The 17,147-nt window shown below is 43.2% G+C and overlaps 1 pseudogene; it reads right to left on the bottom strand.

Annotated features, from left to right (window-relative positions):
* Positions 1-14,579: 14,579 nt before the first annotated feature.
* Positions 14,580-16,548, bottom strand: LOC112861620 (E3 ubiquitin-protein ligase RNF167 pseudogene; annotated as a pseudogene).
* Positions 16,549-17,147: the final 599 nt, after the last annotated feature.

The following is a 17,147-nucleotide window of genomic DNA, read 5'->3' as shown; positions in this document are numbered from 1 at the left end:
ATAAATTCAGTAAATATTACCTGTTATGGAAAAAAACACCTGGCTTTTGACAAATTTAAGAGTGTTCCTGGAGGTTTGTCAGTCAGCGATTATTTATTGAGCACTTACTGTGTACAGACAATGTTCCTGGCACAGGGAACACAGAAGAAAACAAACTAGTGAGCATATCTATCCTTCAGAATTTATATCCTCAGGGGTGTGAGGAGAGTGGCAGCTAATATACCCAGAAACCAATGAATAAATCTGATACTCTCAGACACTACAAAGAACTATGCTTAAAGATAATATCCTACAGACGTGGAGTAGTCAGAAAGATACTTTCCAAAGGCTGACAGCTATGTTAAGAGGGGAAATTCATGAAGGTGGAGGGGCTGATAAATTTCCCAAGAGAAAACAAGTGCAGAGACAATTTCCAAAACTGGAGTGACCTTCCGAATATTTTTGTCGTTGTTGATTTAGTCTCACATCAACATCCCCCCACACCATGGGTATGAAGTGCTTTCATATAGGAATTTAGCCGGTTTTTGCGGGAAGCCTGAGACAGGCATATTTCCCTGTTTTTTGCCCATGAGAGAACAGAAGCTGAACGGTGACGTTTATCAACTTCGTCAAGGTCACATCGCCAATACAGCACAGCATGATTTTAAACACAGTCTTATTCATCTCAAATCTTATGTAACACATTATCTAGTGTGTTAAGAAAGCTCCAGTGTGCTAAGAAAAAACTGAAACATTTGTAAGACTTCTTGAAGTCATTATTATTCAGGATAATAAATATGTCCTTTGGTGTTGTGATCAAAGAAAGAAAAAATAAGGTTGTGGTTTCCTTAAGAAACCAGGTGTTACAGCTGAGTGCCTGGGCTAAGGAGAAGTCATCTTGAGTATAGAATAGCTGAGGTAGTTGACATTTCATTGCATGTGTCACCTGTGGAAAGACAGTTTGGATTCTCTCTGCGGAGGCTAAAGAGATAATAATTAAGAAGAAAGCGGTGCAGAAATTAAAATTTCAGATGACAAGAGAACATCATGCATCCAAAGAACATGGGAACCATTTGGATTATCTCAAGTTCAGAATCATCCACAAAGGTATCCTTCAATGTTGGAGGTAATCAACATTTTATTCAATGTAGCAGAATTACTGAGCACTTACATTTTGTTTACTTTCTCCGGGGCTTACAACCATAGAGATGGGACTGAGAAAACAGAAAAGAAAAAAAAAAAATGAGGAGGTAGAAAACAATTCAAACACATAGAAAACTGTCATTAGTATGGCAAGGTTGTACTGCTCCCGTGGTATCATTTTGGTTCCATGCAATTTTTTTTTTCTGATTTGTTGTTTAGACATTAATCTAAAGCAAGTACATGGAAGTTACAACCTCTCCTGTCAATTCGCCATCTCTGAAGCCAACCCACCCATATAACTGTGAAACCCCAAAATGCCCTTATCTTTCATGTGAAATCAGATTATGACTGTAAAATCATAGTGCCAAAGAGGAATCCCATACTTCAGAAGCTAAAGGTCCATTTTGATTTTGAATTTAAATTAATCAAATAAAAATGAAAATTTAGTTCCCCAGTCATACTAAATTTAGTCAAACTAAATTTTCATTTTTCCATATTTCAAAAGCTCAGTCCCCACAGGTAGTTGGTTCATAGCTCTTGCATTGGACAGGACAGAATAGTACGTTTCCACATCATAGAAAGTTCTACGGGACATGACTGGACCAGATGGCATTTGTGCAATGACAAAAATCTCACATCCTCTCTATCCTGTCTCTCACATGCCACATGTTTTTCACTCCAAAAAATCTCCTTGCCCCACATCTCATTCTGGTCTAATTTTGATGTGTTATCTTTAATCTCTATGCCATATTAGTCATAGCATAAAAAGTTTGGATATAGATGTGAATTTAATTGCGTTTGTTCCAATACCATTATTTTATACATGAGGAATTGCCTGCTTGTTGTAGTACAATGTATCCATTAACTTAATAAATATTTAATTAGTGCCTCTATATTCTAAACACTTAGGACAGACCAAACTCTGACCCTCCTGGAGCTTAAAATCGAATGCAGAACAGACAATAAAAAGAAAACCAAAAAATGCATAAGGCTAGGAGGGAAGATAATGCAGGACAAAGGGACAGAGGGAGGGGCTGAGGGCAAAAAGGAGGGGGGTGGAAAGGGTGGCTATAGCTGCTCCAGGGAAGGAAGCCAGAGAGAGCTTCTCTGCAAAAGTGACAATTGAAACAAGAACTGAAATTGTAGAAGGACAAGCCATATGAAGGTCTAGGGTAAGAGTACTCCCAACACAGGAAACAGCAAGCATAAAGTCCACGGATTGGAATAAGCTTGATGTGTCCAAGAAGAACAATAAGGGTAAAGTATCTGGGGAAAAGTGAGCAAGGGAAAAGTGAAGGAAGGTGAGGTCTGAAGAGTAGTCAAGGACCAGATCTGATAGGGCCATGTATTCATTATCTACTGCTGTGCAACGTTTAACTCAAGACTTAGTAGATTGAAACAGCATTTATTATTATCTCACAGTTGCTGTGGGTCAGAAATCTGGGTGCTGCTGGGCTGGATCCTCTGCTTCAGAAGCTCTCACAGGCTGCAATTCAGATGTTGGCCAGAGCTGGGTCCTCTGAAGTCTCAAGAAGGACCCACGTCAAGTTCATTTACACAGTTGGTGCCAAGATTCAGTTTCTTGTGGGCTTCACAGATGTGGTTATATGGGTACAGATGCTTGTCAGTGTTTCTGTTGTTGACCCTCATGGTCTCAATGCTGGCTGGGAGCTGCCCCACTGCCCACTGATGCTCTCGAGAGAGCATCAGATCACATATCACTGGCCTAAGAAAAGTAGTTCTTGGCCATCAGGCTACCCTTATGGAAGTCACAGTCTTGTGTAATCTAATTATAGAAGTCAGGCCCCATTACTTTTGCCTTCTAGTTCTAGTTGTCTAAGCAAATGACCAGGTCTAGCCAACACACGAGGGGAAGAAGTTACATAACAGCGTGAATAGCAGTGGGCAGCCATGATTGAAGGACATTTTAGAAGTTGCCCAACACAGATCTTATGAACCATGGTAAGGATCTGGAATTTTATGTTAGGAATGATTGGGAGGTACTTGGGAGCTTTATCCAGGAAACTGATACAATCTGATCTTGAGTTCAGGACTGGTTGTTACATGGAGGATAGATGTAGCAGGCCAACTGTGGAAATAAGGACAAGATAAGAAGCTATTGCAACTGCTCATGTGAAAACGTGACTGAGCTAAGAAGATAGTGAAATATTAACAAATTTGTGATCTGCTTTAAAGATAGATCCTACTGTATTTGCTGATGGGTTGGCCATGGAGAGGGAGAGAAAGATACAGGGACTCTCACAAGAAAGCTTGAAGTAGATAGACGGTTCCCACAGAAAGATTTCCCTAGATAATCTTCCAAGAGATACACCTCATGTTTCCTTGCACATTCTCTTTTCTTTCTCCCACATCTCTTTTAACACGTATCTGATGATCAAAGTCACTTCCTAGTGATGATGTTTAGAAAAATCTAGAACTTCCACACTTTTCATATGCTGCAATAGAAGTCACAGTTTAAGACCTGTAGGGAAGATGGAAAAACAAAAAACAAAAAAAAACCAGATGGTCCCTGACTTGTGATGGTTCAGCTCATGAATTTCTGACTTAAGGATAGTGAGAAAGTAATACACATCAGTAGAAAACATACTTAGAAATTTGCATTTGGGCCTTTTCTCAGGCCAGCAAAATGTGATCTGATACTCTCTCTTGAGATGCTGGGTAGTGGGGCAGCTCCCAGTCAGCCTCATGACCATAAGGGTCAACAACAGATACACTGACAACCATCTGTACCCATACGACCATTCTGATTTTTACTTTCAGCACAGTAGTCAATAAATTACATGAGATAGTCAACATTTTACTATAAAATAGCCTTTGTGTTAGAAGATTTTGCCCACATGTAGGCTCATGAGGAAATGTTCTGTGCATGTTCAAGTTATGATGTTTGGTAGGTTGGGTGTATTTAATGCATTATGACTTAACAATATTTTCAACTCATAATGGGCTTATGAAGACAATCCCATCATAAGTCAAGGAAGATCTGTAGTTGTTGTTATTTATTACTAAAAATGTGATACAATCTTTCTAAGTTTGTGCCCCAGTTTTTTATATTCACCAGTAGATTTAGCATGCTTCTTCATTCCCATTTTCTTTAAAAAATGGAAATATTTTGATTCTTTTAAGGGAAAAAAAAGCTAATAAAGACAGACAAGGAATTGCTTTCTCAAGAATATTTAGAGGATGATTATACATTTTTAATAGTTCGACTTCAATAACAAATGGCTGTATTCTGTAATAACGCAGCATGGACATTAGCTCTCCCAGGGAGATTCTGGCATACAGCACCTAACCTCCCAAAACCCACCAAGAAGAACCCAACAGATTAAAGAGGGTAATGGATATATTTCATGGGCCTGTATGATCCACTCGATGTATTGTCTTGGGCCAACCCTGTGTAGCCAAATACCAAACAAATGAAACTTAAATAGGTCATAGTTAATACTAAACAATATAGTTTTTCTTCCTTGGGTGTAATAATTAACCCAGATTGCTTCATGACTAAAGCAAATGATACCATCTCTGCCCTCAGCAGAGTAAGATTTCACTTGGGAATTGGCTCACTTTCACTTCATGCTCCTTTCTTTGATCTCTCCCACCCACTCTCTATACACAAGGTCTTATCTTGGGTTTGTGTTCTTTTTTGGAAATAGAATCCCCCAAAGACAGTTAAGAACCACAGGAAGAAATACCCTATAGAGCCAGCCTGAGCTTCTCCCATCACTCATCCTTAATGTCCCCAGAGAGGTAACCTTGGCAGATACCTAAAAGCATGATGTCCTCCATTTTATGCAAAACATGTGCGCTCATTCAATCTCTGTGACAATTCCTTTGTGTATTCCACTACAAGTGAAATTTAACCCAATAGCAAGGGAACACATTTTTCCTGACTTGTATATTCTACCCCTTCAGAAAAAAATTTGAGACTACTTGTCATAATCATTTCTGCTGGTTTCATTTTTTTCCCAGGGTACAGAGAGAAAGAACGAGGGAAAGGGAGAGAGAAGCAGGGAGAGAGGGAGGGAGACAGAGCAAGAGAGAATAAAGAAGAAGTAGAAGGAGGAGGAGGAACAGGAGAAGAAGGAGAGGAAGAACGAAGGAGGAGGAGAAGATGGGGAGAGGAAAATGGAGAATATAGAAGAACAGGTTGGAACATTGAAGTAGAGAAGGGAACAGTGACCCCAGATTTAGTCTTAAAGGGCCCATGGTGAGTCGCCTTTTCAGCTGAAAATGTGCCAACAGTGGAACTATATACATGTATGTTTCATCCCAGGATGTAGCTATGGACAAGTTGCCCAAACACGGAGCGATTAGGGAACATGTCTAAAGCATGTTAGGTGCAAGAAAAACCCAACCTGAACAATAACTCAGGCTTCCAGACTGATCCTAAGGTACTCACAGAGACCTAGAGCTTTTGTAAAGGCGCTATTTCAAAGTTACGGCCTTCGCATCAATGAACCCAGGACTCCTCAAACGAGAAGCATCATTCTTTTTAAACCAACTCCTTCAGAAAATATATCGTATTCCTTTAATTTTTTACTGTCAACAGACACGCCAAGGGACCAGCTTCTCCACACTGGCTTCAACCTCACTGTTCTCAAATCCACCCTTCACACCAAGTCAGCTTGAATATACACTTTTTTTCTGTCATACATTAAAACCCTTTTCTTCCCATTCCCTGTGTTTTTATTTGCCTCTTCCGCCACTTTTTCACAGGGACCTAAAAACTTATGTTTCCTAATCTAACCTCATATCTTCCCACTGCCCTAACATTGCATAGTCTCTTCCTTTTGTCCATATGCCATTCTACACACGAACTTCCTCGCAAAAGTCCACTCATACTTCAAGATGCAGGCCAAATGTCATCACTCAACCCGACTTTCTTTCATACCTGCACTGACATTGAACACGTCTGTCGCATTATTTTATAATCAGTGATTTGTATATCTAGCTTTCCCACTATATCATAAACTCTTCATGGGAAAGAATGGACCTTAATTCATCCCCAATGCCTAGTCTCACTGCCTAGCCCTTTGTTGATAGCCAATACATTTTTGTAAATGAAGTAATGCACTGTGATATTTAATGATAACAATAGCTTGTCTTTATTGAGAACTTACAGCATTATAGGTACCCCAGTAAGCTCTTTTCATGATTTAATTAATCTAATGGTCATATCAAGCTTGTGAAGTAGGAGGTATTATTATCCCCATATTACAGATAAAGAAACTGAAGAACAAAGTTAAATTGCCCAAGGCCACAAAGCTAGGAAATAAAAAAGATAGGATCTGAACCTATGCTTTCTTAACCACTGGGAAACTTGCTGACTATAGTTTAGGGGGTCAGTAAACTTGTTCTTACAGAACCACATAATAAATAGTTTGGGTTTTGCGGGACAAATGTAACTATTCACCTTTGCTGTTATGGCAGGAAAATGGGTGTAGACAATCTGTAAATGAATGAGTGTGGTTGCGTTCCAATAAAACTTTATTTATAAAAATGGACAGTGGCCGGATTTTGCAGAAGTCATGTGGCTTCTTGACCCTTACGGTAGACTCTGCCCTGTGTATCCCAATATTTGCACTTGACACACCCGGATGGCACATTCAAGTGCTTGACTGCTAAAAATAGACCACCAGGTCTATCACAGAAAAGTAAGAGACATTCCTCATCAGCCGAAGAGAACATAGTTGCAAACGCTAACGTCCTTTCCTGCAAAGTCGGCTTGGGTTTAGCGACCAAGGAGGGGGCTCCAGAACAACTGTGCTGCTCGGCCTCCAGTGGCTACATGCCTGGAAGATAAATTAGGATGAATGTCAAGAAAATGTCTTAGTCTGTTGCCCACGCACTCAGCAAAGGCTTCTCTCAGAACTACATGCAAATTTCCAGGCCAGGTTGGCTGGGGCCGAAGCCTACCAGTGACAAAGCAAAACAAACGTAAAGACCTGTAAAGATGAATAATATATATTACTACGTGTATACTCTGCAGATGGAAGGGGAGTGGCTGCTGGCGGCAGCCCTACCCAACCCAATCTTCAGATTCCTGAGGAAAAGGAACCAACCCTGTCGTCTCTTTATAACCCATGCGACGTAGCTGCCACACAGCCGGTGCTCTTTGCCCAGTGTTTGAGTGAGCCTACTCTGCTTCCCACCTTCTAGAGCTGTGCTGCGATTGACGTGCACTGGTTTGCACCCACCGTCAGCTCACCCCTCACAGACTCTGGGCATCTGAAACCCCTGATATTTTTATTCCCGAGGCCCAGCCCCTGCTTGTCCTTCGTTAAACCCAATCGGGGTCCTTTAAGCGGCTACCCCTGTATCCAAGGATTTCTGAACGAACTGCCTGCCGGGCTGCGTCTCTGCAGTTTTGCACGTCTACCTCCCGAACTGATTGGATCGGATCAGCCTGCAGCCTGCCTTGTCCCCCCTCACAGGTTCCCTGTCTCCCGGATCACCCACCTTTGCAACTGGACTGTCACTCACCTCCTTGTTCCTCCAGTTTGCCGTGAATCCCTTCTCTCTGGACTCTCAGCCTTTTTGCTCGCTTTCCTGATTTGCCTTGTGTCGTTTCTTCTGGGCGTGGTTTTTTAATACGCCTTCTGACAGCCAGGCTTTCTCATCTCAGCCTGGCTGCCCCCTTCCTATGGGATCCCTTGGGGGAATTTGCCATTCATCAGTTTTGGACAGGAGAGAAGAACCCCTGTTGCCTTTCTGCAGCCTCCTATCTAGTAGGTGTGGTTCAATGTCCCACCTGCCACGCTCCACAGCATCTGCACCTTGTTCTGTGATGCAAAACCGCCTGTACGAGTGGAGGACTCTTCAAAGGGCTTTTAAAATGTATTATTGTTATTTCGATCTTGTCACTTCCTGTGCAAATTCTAACCAAGAAAAAAAACTAGTTAGGTTCACTGAATGTTTAAAAAAACCAGTGGCTCATGATGCAATTAAAAATAAAAACAATACATGGGGCGCCTGGGTGGCTCAGTCAGTTAAGCGGCCGACTTCAGCTCAGGTCATGATCTCATGGTTCACGGGTTCGAGCCCCGCACCCAGCTCTGTGCTGACAGCTCAGAGCTTGGAGCCTGGAGCCTTCTTCAGATTCTGTCTCCCTCTCTCTCTGCCCCTCCCTTGCTCACGCTCTGTCTCTCTCTCAAAAACTAAATAAGCATTTTAAAAGTAAAAATAAAGAAATACCTCACTGTTTGCTGTTGATCAGAATTTGCCTACAAGGGTAGGAAAAAAAAATGACATTTTTTTATTGTTTACTTTTTTTTTTTTTTTTCTGTAAAAAGCACCGATGAAAGGGCTCTAATGACCCACTAAACGAAGAATTGGTTCAGGTACTTGTTTGTACCTTGAGGACGAGCTTCAGGAAGTTCCAATTTTATGCTTTCCCCAAAATGAACTCAAATAGGAGTCTTCGCTGATATTATTTTATCTATTTTTTGTTTGTAACACAATCCAAAAGAGATGAGAGTACATTTGTTCTCAGTTAATTTTCAGATCGCTCCGGAAAATATCCAATATTGTGTTTCTTTGTGTGTTGTTCAAAGGCTGCTATGGTGGTTTGGAGGAGACAAAAGGCATCCCCTAGTGAACACGGCTGTTCCTCTAGGGGAAACTTCTACCCATCTAATAGCTATTTTAAGCTGTTGAAGATGCATTACCGCAGGCTGCAATTACTCCGTGAATTCCAATTTGAACTGAAGTCTCATCTCTCAAGGGTGTAATCCTAGGGTCACATTTCCTTTTCCAGGCAAAGTAAACCATCTCTTTGGCAATGAAGGTCCACTGCAAGAAATATCAGACAATCAAAGTTGCTCTTCATTTTTAAGTAAATAAAATTATCTTTAAAAAATAAGCAATCTGAAATTCACCAAAACAGTAACCTACAGTGATAAAAAGAGCAAATCAGCCCCCTCACACATACACACACCCACAATCAGTAATTATGGTCAAATGTTGAATAACGATCATGTTTAACTAAGGAAGATCCTTTAAGCATATCTATGCGGTGCTGAAAGAAAGCTTACGGAAATCTATCTATGATCTTTAAAACTTCAAACGGGCTTTTATAAATCAATAACGCCATGTCTTCATGCAGCAATTATCATTTACTGTAGTCGTCTTTTTCCAAAATTAATGTCCCAAATGCCTTGATGCCTTTTTCAATCGAGTGGACAGATGCTCCAGACTTGAGATGCCCTCTCAGCTTTTTGTTCTTTCCCCGTGGTCTTCATCTGGTTCCAAGGAGACCACAAAAGCCCCTGACTCTGCATGTGACCCATCCAATAGTGTGAATATTCACGAGCCCAGAGGGCATGCACATTAGGCACAGTCGGGCATCTTGTTTGGATTTGGTTCCCAAGTGAAACAGCCAACTTACAGGTTTCCAGAAAAGCATCTCCACTGTTTAAGTGTCCTTCTCTTGTCTTCTGTCTCTTCCACTATAACAGAGGTTGATCAGTTTTGCTAAAGAGAAAGCCAACAAGCTCTCGAAAATAAGGTATCAAAAATTATCACCTTTACAAAGATGATACAATTGACCTGTGTAGAAACAGATATTCGCCCGTGGCTCTGGACTGTGAAGATTTATTCATTTGGATCTTCTCTTATGCTCCATACTGTTGTGACACTGTTTACCTGGATGGTGCCATTTTTTTTTCCCCCAAACCCTGAGCCACCACTTAAGGTCAGGTGACCATCCTCTGTCACCTGGTCTACTGCACCACCTTCTAACTGGCCTCCCAAACCCTAGTCTCGCCCCCTCTTTCACGTAGTAACCCATCCTCAGTCATGATGAGAATTCCAAACTGTCTAACCAGTTGATGGGGTCTTTCCCATTCTAGCCCCTCATCACACTGGCGGCCACATCACTCCTTACTCCTTGCTTTGTAACCCAAGCCCTAGAAATACTGCGATTCCTTTTGTTTCTAGAACATATCGCATTCTCTTCCCCATAGGTTTACAGGGATTGTGCCCCAGTCTGACTAAACACCCCCGCGTCTCCTCGTTTCTGGGCCGAGCCCTTTTACACCTTTGAGAACGGAGCATAATTTTCATTTCCTCCCCTGCGATGTTCTGGGTCTTTCTTCCTTACCTAAAGGCCCAAAAAGTCTCTACTGTGAGAAGTACTAGAGATGTATTTTTCTATCACATTTTACATGATGGGCTTAATCCTCTCTTCCTTCCGTGAGAGCAGGGCCCTATCTATCTTGCACACTGTCATAATACCAACACACAGGCTAGTATTTACAGAAGGAATGACTGCTTAATCAGCTGGGTGAAAAAATGGAAGGATAGAATGGCTGGATGAATAGATTTTTTTTTTTAATGTGTGGAGTTAGGATGATCATCTGAGAAAGCAGCAGAGACAGAACTTGTAACGGCATCTTTAAAAACATTAACACATCTTTCAAAACATTCCACTGATGTCCATGCACATGGCTTTGATACGGTGACAAATATTACAAATAAAAAATAAAAGTTTATTTTATTCTTATTTTATTTTATTTAATTTTATTTTATTCTTATTTAAATAAATAAATAAAGTTTATAATCTCATTTATATAATCAAGTTTTAAAGAAATGACTTAAAAATATTTAGGTATTCATTTGGGGCATATGACAGTGACTGAGCTAGTACCTGATGATAATTAGATAACATTTACTGTTTCTTTCCTTAAGGAATCTACAGGCTAGGGATGTGTTATACCATGAACTTTTTAAAGAAAAAAAAAAGTCTTTGTAAAGCAAAAACATTAAGTCATAATAGTTCTGCATTTGTCTTTCTTTTTTAATTTTTTTAATGTTTATTTTTGAGAGAGAGGGAGACAGAGTGCAAGTGGCGAAGGGGCAGAGAGAGAGGGAGACACAGAATCCAAAAGCAGGCTCCGGGCTCTGAGCTGTCAGCACAGAGCTCGAAGTAGGGCTCGAACCTACGACCTGTGAAATCATGGTCTGAGCCGAGGTCGGAAGCTCAACTGACTGAGCCACCCACGCACCCCATGCATTTGTCTTTAAAACACATTTTTATTCATCACTTTTTTAATGTTTTAAAGAATGCTGAAAATGGTTTTGACTGGAAAAACCCATGAAGTTTCACATTTAAATTTAAAGAGATTTCTGATTTGTCAAATATTCGATCATGAATTCTACAAAAATTAAGAACGGTAAATCTATAGGAGGAAAAGAGCAAAATAAACATGGAGCGGGGGGAGACTTGAGAGCCGGGACTTAGGAAAAATGATCCGGGGGCACTGAGTAAAATACTCCAATATGGAAGCCAGGACCTAGAGGGAGTAGCCCTGCCATTGGGGGTAATGGATAGACGGGGCTTTCCATTGATGAGGAGAAGGCTTAGGTTTCCCAAAATAACACAAGGAATAGTGAGCACTGGAGAGAATCCACACAGAGCCAGACCGCCTGGAAGCACCTGGCCAGCCAGAACAGGTGATTTCAACAGCGCTGAAGAGATGGTCACAAAAATGTGGTCGTAGCAGAAAGAGTAAGGAGTGTGAGAAATGCTGCACTTGGGGACTTCATCCAGGCCACACGGGAGCCAGTGCATTCGTGATCGGCAGTGTTGATGGCAGAATGAAAGAGGAGCCCGAGAACTTCATCTTCGTGTGACCTGCTACAAAGCAGAACACGGTGTGAGAGAGTGGAATGGAATCTGCATCCAACTAGTGGCCTCGGCTAAACCTTCCTTTTCCTCTCTGTTCTCCCCTCACGCCGTCCTTCCTGAATGGGTCACACGCCCTCCCACGTGCTCATACAGTGACTGGGTGAACGTCTACACTTGCTCTGCTTTACCTAGTCGTATGCTGGCGAACGATTAGCAACCCACTCTCGTTGGGGAAAATGCAGAGATGCGCCTACGCGCACAATTGTATTACAGTCTCTACTGATGCAAAGGGATGTGTAGTGCACGGTTTACGAAAAGAATAAAATACACAAGGCTCTTTGTTGTAGATACGACACAGCCAACTTATCCTCCCGGAACACTTAGGCTGATGATTGCTGAACTCTTGCCCATTCCGCCAAACTATGATTGCAACTGAACCGTGCTTTCGCAAAATTAGACTCTGAATAAACGCTTGATCGCTTCCCAATTCAGAAGTTGCTCACGGCATTGACAAACTCATATAGTTCTGACATAAATATTACTCGATATTTCCATTTACCTTAATGAGAAGGACAAAAGGGGGGAAAGTGAAGATGTACTGACAACTTCACTCATTCATCGATGACATGGGGACTTATTTGCCAGATAGTTTTCAAACATGTGAAGGATAGCTCCTCACGTTTTTGTGCTACTGGTAATGTAACGGCTGAAGACATGACACACATTTAAATTTAATCTGCGTTATTGTCACTGTCTCTATCACTTTGTTAAGTCTAGGTAACCAGCAAAACAATACATAAATCCAACCCAGGGGAGGCGAGATGGGCGAGAAGTATTTGCCAGCTTCTGTGGTATAAATACTTGTGTCGCAACCAATTTCAGCCTCCAATGTAATGTCACTGACACAGAGATCAGAAGACATGCGCGGCAGCACACCCCTGCATGAGCTCTATATGCAGGCAGGGCTAACAGACAGAAAGGACCTCTAGAGTGTAAGGAACAGTAAAATAATTAGGAAGTGATGAGCGTGTATTAGCTTTGTTTTTAATATAGGTTATTTAATAGTAAGTTTATATAATCTAATGTTTGGCAATGCCTGTGTTTAGCAACGATGTGGCAAGGCTTCCAGAATTAGCAACTGGCTCTCTTGAGCCAGTGTGAGCCCAGCCACTCCAGCGCACGGGTGGATAATTCTTCCTTGATCATATATCCCCTTTCTTACTAATTGTCACAGCATCATGCTACGTAATGGCTGTTTACTTGTTTGTGTTCTCCTGAATATCAGAGAATTGGGGATGAGACCTTCCTTCTCTTCGTCACAGCTCCCTGCTGTGCCTGGAATGTCATGGAAGCTCAGGAGATGTTCAGTGGACACGTGATGAGTACAGGAAACGTTTCATAGTCTTTGCTTGTGACTTTCATTCATCCTCCACTGGGCTTAACAAAGGCCACTCTTGTGGCCTTCCTTCCCTTTAAAGGAAGTTCATACAGGTAGCAGTTAGCCACTTTCCATACATTGCTCACCTCTGGAGCTAACCTCAGAATGTCATATTAAAACAGAAAGGAATGCTGCACAATGTAAGCCAGGGAAGTTTCTCACACTTGTTATTCTTTGGACCCACCCACCCTTAGTAAATAGTTATAGAATATGCTATAGTGGTCTGCCCAACACCCCTCCGCCCCCACCCCCCACCCCCCACCCGGCCCCAGTCCACTCAGGACTAAACCTTGGGGGTCAAAGGTTCTCAGCAGAGTTTCTCTCCAGAAACTGTCCTTGCCTGAAGAAAGCTACCTGGCCCAAGATCACTCCTCTCCCCCTGTGCCAGCCTATAAGAAATGACTGGTGACTTCAGGGTCACGTGGACCTGCTCTCTTGCTTTGATCTGGGACATCTTTACGGGGCCATCCCTGCTCCAGTGCTCTCTGGGGCACCCGCTGAGACTTCTCCTGCGATGGCAGTGTGGCCTTCAACTCTTACCTCTGCCCAGTTCTGCTTCCTTCACTCCTCAACCAACTTATAAACACAAAACTCCACCTCAGCGTCTGTTCTTTGGAGATCCCATGGTTGTGCAGCCCTCAATATTATCTAATGCTCATCAATGCACACATTTTAATAGAATCTCATGCCAAAAGATGCACATTGTGAAAAATATTGAAATAAAAACCTGGAGCATAACATTAATGAACAGAACAGATCATCCATCGGACTCATATTTGCAATTGCCTTAATAGAACCGTCTCAGTTCTAAACCTGTGATTTTACATGTATCTTTATCGAAATAAAACTATACGTTCACGTAAATATTACATTTTCTCATGACTACTGACTCTGTTTTCCAATACAGAAGTCTTTCCGTGTAAAAGTTATTTCAAGGCTTGCATGAAAGAGAACATTCTAATCCAAATAACAGAGTATTTAATCATTTGCATTATCAATGCAGGATCAGGAAGTCGGAGGTGAGCTGAAAGCAAGCATACAATAAGAACTTGCTTAGCTAATAATAACAATCATTAAAAGGTGAAAATGACCTTAATTTCTAAAAAGGAAGGGTATTAGCTAACTCTTGAATTACACATAGGCAGCTCCACACACAGAAAATATGGCCTAACAGTCACCTCTCTCAGGTGAAAAGCATGCCGTGTGGCATGGGTCCTTCATTTAAACAAAAGACAAAGCTAAAATGCATCCTCCTGAAATTCCACCCCAATTAGCCATATCTGAATACTAAAAGACCACATGCTGTAAAGCGATTAAACGTGTTATGTTTACACAGGCACTTACCACATAAGAAGAGCAGAGGACAGGGGACCTGCAACCTAGTTATTTTTTGTCATGACCCCATGGACATTTCAACAGTTTTGCACTCTCGAGGCATTAACTGACGATAATTCAACATTTAGATAAGAGTCATTTATTCCATTTATATCCACCCCTCTCAAAAATGGTTAAAAGAAATGCGCTGAAATTTTTACAGATAGGAGAACTTGCATCAAGGCCAAATGTAAAAATGTTAATATCCCAAGGTAAATTTAAGATACTCTGAGGGATTTAAGATAACGTTTCTGATTTTTTTTTTTTTTTTTTTGGTCACCCTTGGCACGAATTACTAAAATACGCTCTTTCAAATTGCCTTTGACAGCTTTCACCTATGGCTTTCGCACTTATCTGAATGACTTTTTGTTTTCACTCCACAAAAACAATTTTATTAGTCCAGTAAGTGAAGACCCCGTCCCTTTCCACCCCCAGCCCTCGAAAGGATAGGGTTGAGTAAAGGAGAAAGAAACCTGCGGTGGAAATGCGTCCTAACCCTCACAAGGTTAGACTGAAGGCAGGGACAGGGGCTGTGCAAATAGGTGGCCAGAGGTGGGGGGGGGGGAGGGGGGTATCAGACCAGGATGGCCGCAGAAATGGGAGAGGAGGATGGGGAGGGCAATGGATCTATTGAAGACCCAAGAAAAACAATGGGGGCTGGGGCTAAGGAGCCAAAGGATGTGGGAAGCGTGAGGCTGGAGCCCAAAAGCGGGGTCCGTTCTGTGGCGGGCTGGTCCCTTGGCTCCCCTTCCTCATCACCTTCTTGCCCCGGAGTTTCTCCCTCCTGTTCCCCGTCTCCAGGGCCGCTATGAACAGGCTGCTTGCAGACGGGGCAGGTCTTCCGGGTCTGGGTGAGCCAGGGGTCCACACAGCGGCTGTGATAAGCATGGGCACAGGGAAGGACCCTCAGCTTGTCTCCATCCTCATACTCGTCCAGGCAGATGGCACAGACCTCATACCGGTCTCCCCTCTGATAGTCGTGTGTAGGAATCCGCTTCAGTTGCTCTTGGGTCAGTCGATTCCGCTGGAGATGTTTCTGGTGCTGGATGAAACGAACTATCAGCCCTGCTGCCACGGCCAAAATCAGCAGTCCCACCACCCCTGTGAAAGGGATGAGGCAATAGCCCAGGAGGAAGTTATTGTCCGGGACCAGGAGCACTTGTGCTCCCTTCTCATAGACGTACAGAGCACGCAGGTACCTGGAGCTCCTTTCCCCAACAAACACAGACGGGATCCAGATCTGCTGCTGGACCTCCTCGCTGCTCCACACCATAGTCAGAAGTTCATTGGAATTTACATTGTGTACCACAGCGGCCCCATACCCAGCCTTCTGAACGTTCAGGACCTTGAGGTCGAAGTTGCAGTCGTATCTTCGGAGAAGTGCAACGAAGACCGATCCGTTGGCCGCAACCGGGGGTGGCGGGGCAATGGGGCTGCAGGCGTTGGCTGGCTGGGCCTCCACAAGTAACCCGGGAAGTCCCTCGTGGCTCAAGGCAGCCCCAAAGAGAGCTGGCAGGTCTGCAAAATCCATGCTGTTATTGCGGTCTGAAGTGGCTCGAATGAGCCCCCGGATGGGGGTCGCTCCCCACAGCACGGTGGCTCCAAGCACGGGAAGCAGGAAGGCCGCGGGGTGCATGGCGGTGGGAGGCGCGACTAGAGGAGACCTAGTCTGGTAGCAGGTGCAGAAGAGGGGCTCTGTGTCCTCTCTCTGCCCTTCCTTCAGCGTCCCCGGAGTCCAAACATGCCCGGGTCCCACCTTCCCAGCTACACGGGGGTGTGAGGCAGGAGCCTCACCTTGGGGAGTGAGATACTCAACCACTTCGGCGAAACTAGGAGGGAGACACTAAAAGTATTCTTTTCTACTCTAAGGATAAAACAAGGAAAGGGGGCAAAGGCGAGCACAGGCGACAGAAAAACTTCCAGAAGAGGGGGAGCGCTCAAGGAAGTGGAACTTCCAGCCAAGTAGGCGTCTTCCTATTTCCGGGAAAATGGTCTCTTTTAAAGAAAAGTCAGGCCCCTTCCGGCGTGGGGGCCGGCTCTCCAGATGAAGGACTTCCGGTGCTCGGCTCCTCCCTCTGGCTGCTGCAGCTGTGGTTACTTCAGGTCTCGCGAGAGTGCTTGCCACGTTTCCATCCCACCCGCTGAAGGCTCGGTGTGCCTCTCGTGAGACCTTTTAACACTGGCTTGCCTGGCGCCCCCAGTCTCACTTTGAGGCAGGCCAAAGCAAAAAATGCGTAGCCGACTGTTACTTGTAACGTCGATTTTAAGATCGATGAATCCAATTTGAGAATGCAAGTCAGTATCGACGAGTGTCAGGTCCTCTGTTGGCCTGCGTGGTAAACAAGTGTGTGAAATCTGAGACAATTCACAAATGAATGCCACCGTATGATGCAAATAACCAAGAATCGTCTATGTGTAAAAGAACTTAACAGTTTAATAATTTTATCCCAGTAACTCAACACAGTCTTTGAAACTGGTTAAGTTTCTACTTCCGTTTCAGACACAGTATAGATGTGTCCGTAAAATCTCCATAAAATCTTACTTCTTCTGAGGACCAGTGTAGGCTAG

This window comes from Puma concolor, chromosome A1 (assembly GCF_028749965.1).
Source record: "Puma concolor isolate L17-30 chromosome A1, mPumCon1.1.hap2, whole genome shotgun sequence".
Classification (NCBI taxonomy): domain Eukaryota; kingdom Metazoa; phylum Chordata; class Mammalia; order Carnivora; family Felidae; genus Puma; species Puma concolor.
Note: the sequence above shows the minus strand (reverse complement) of the source record. Positions and strands in the feature narration are given on the sequence as shown.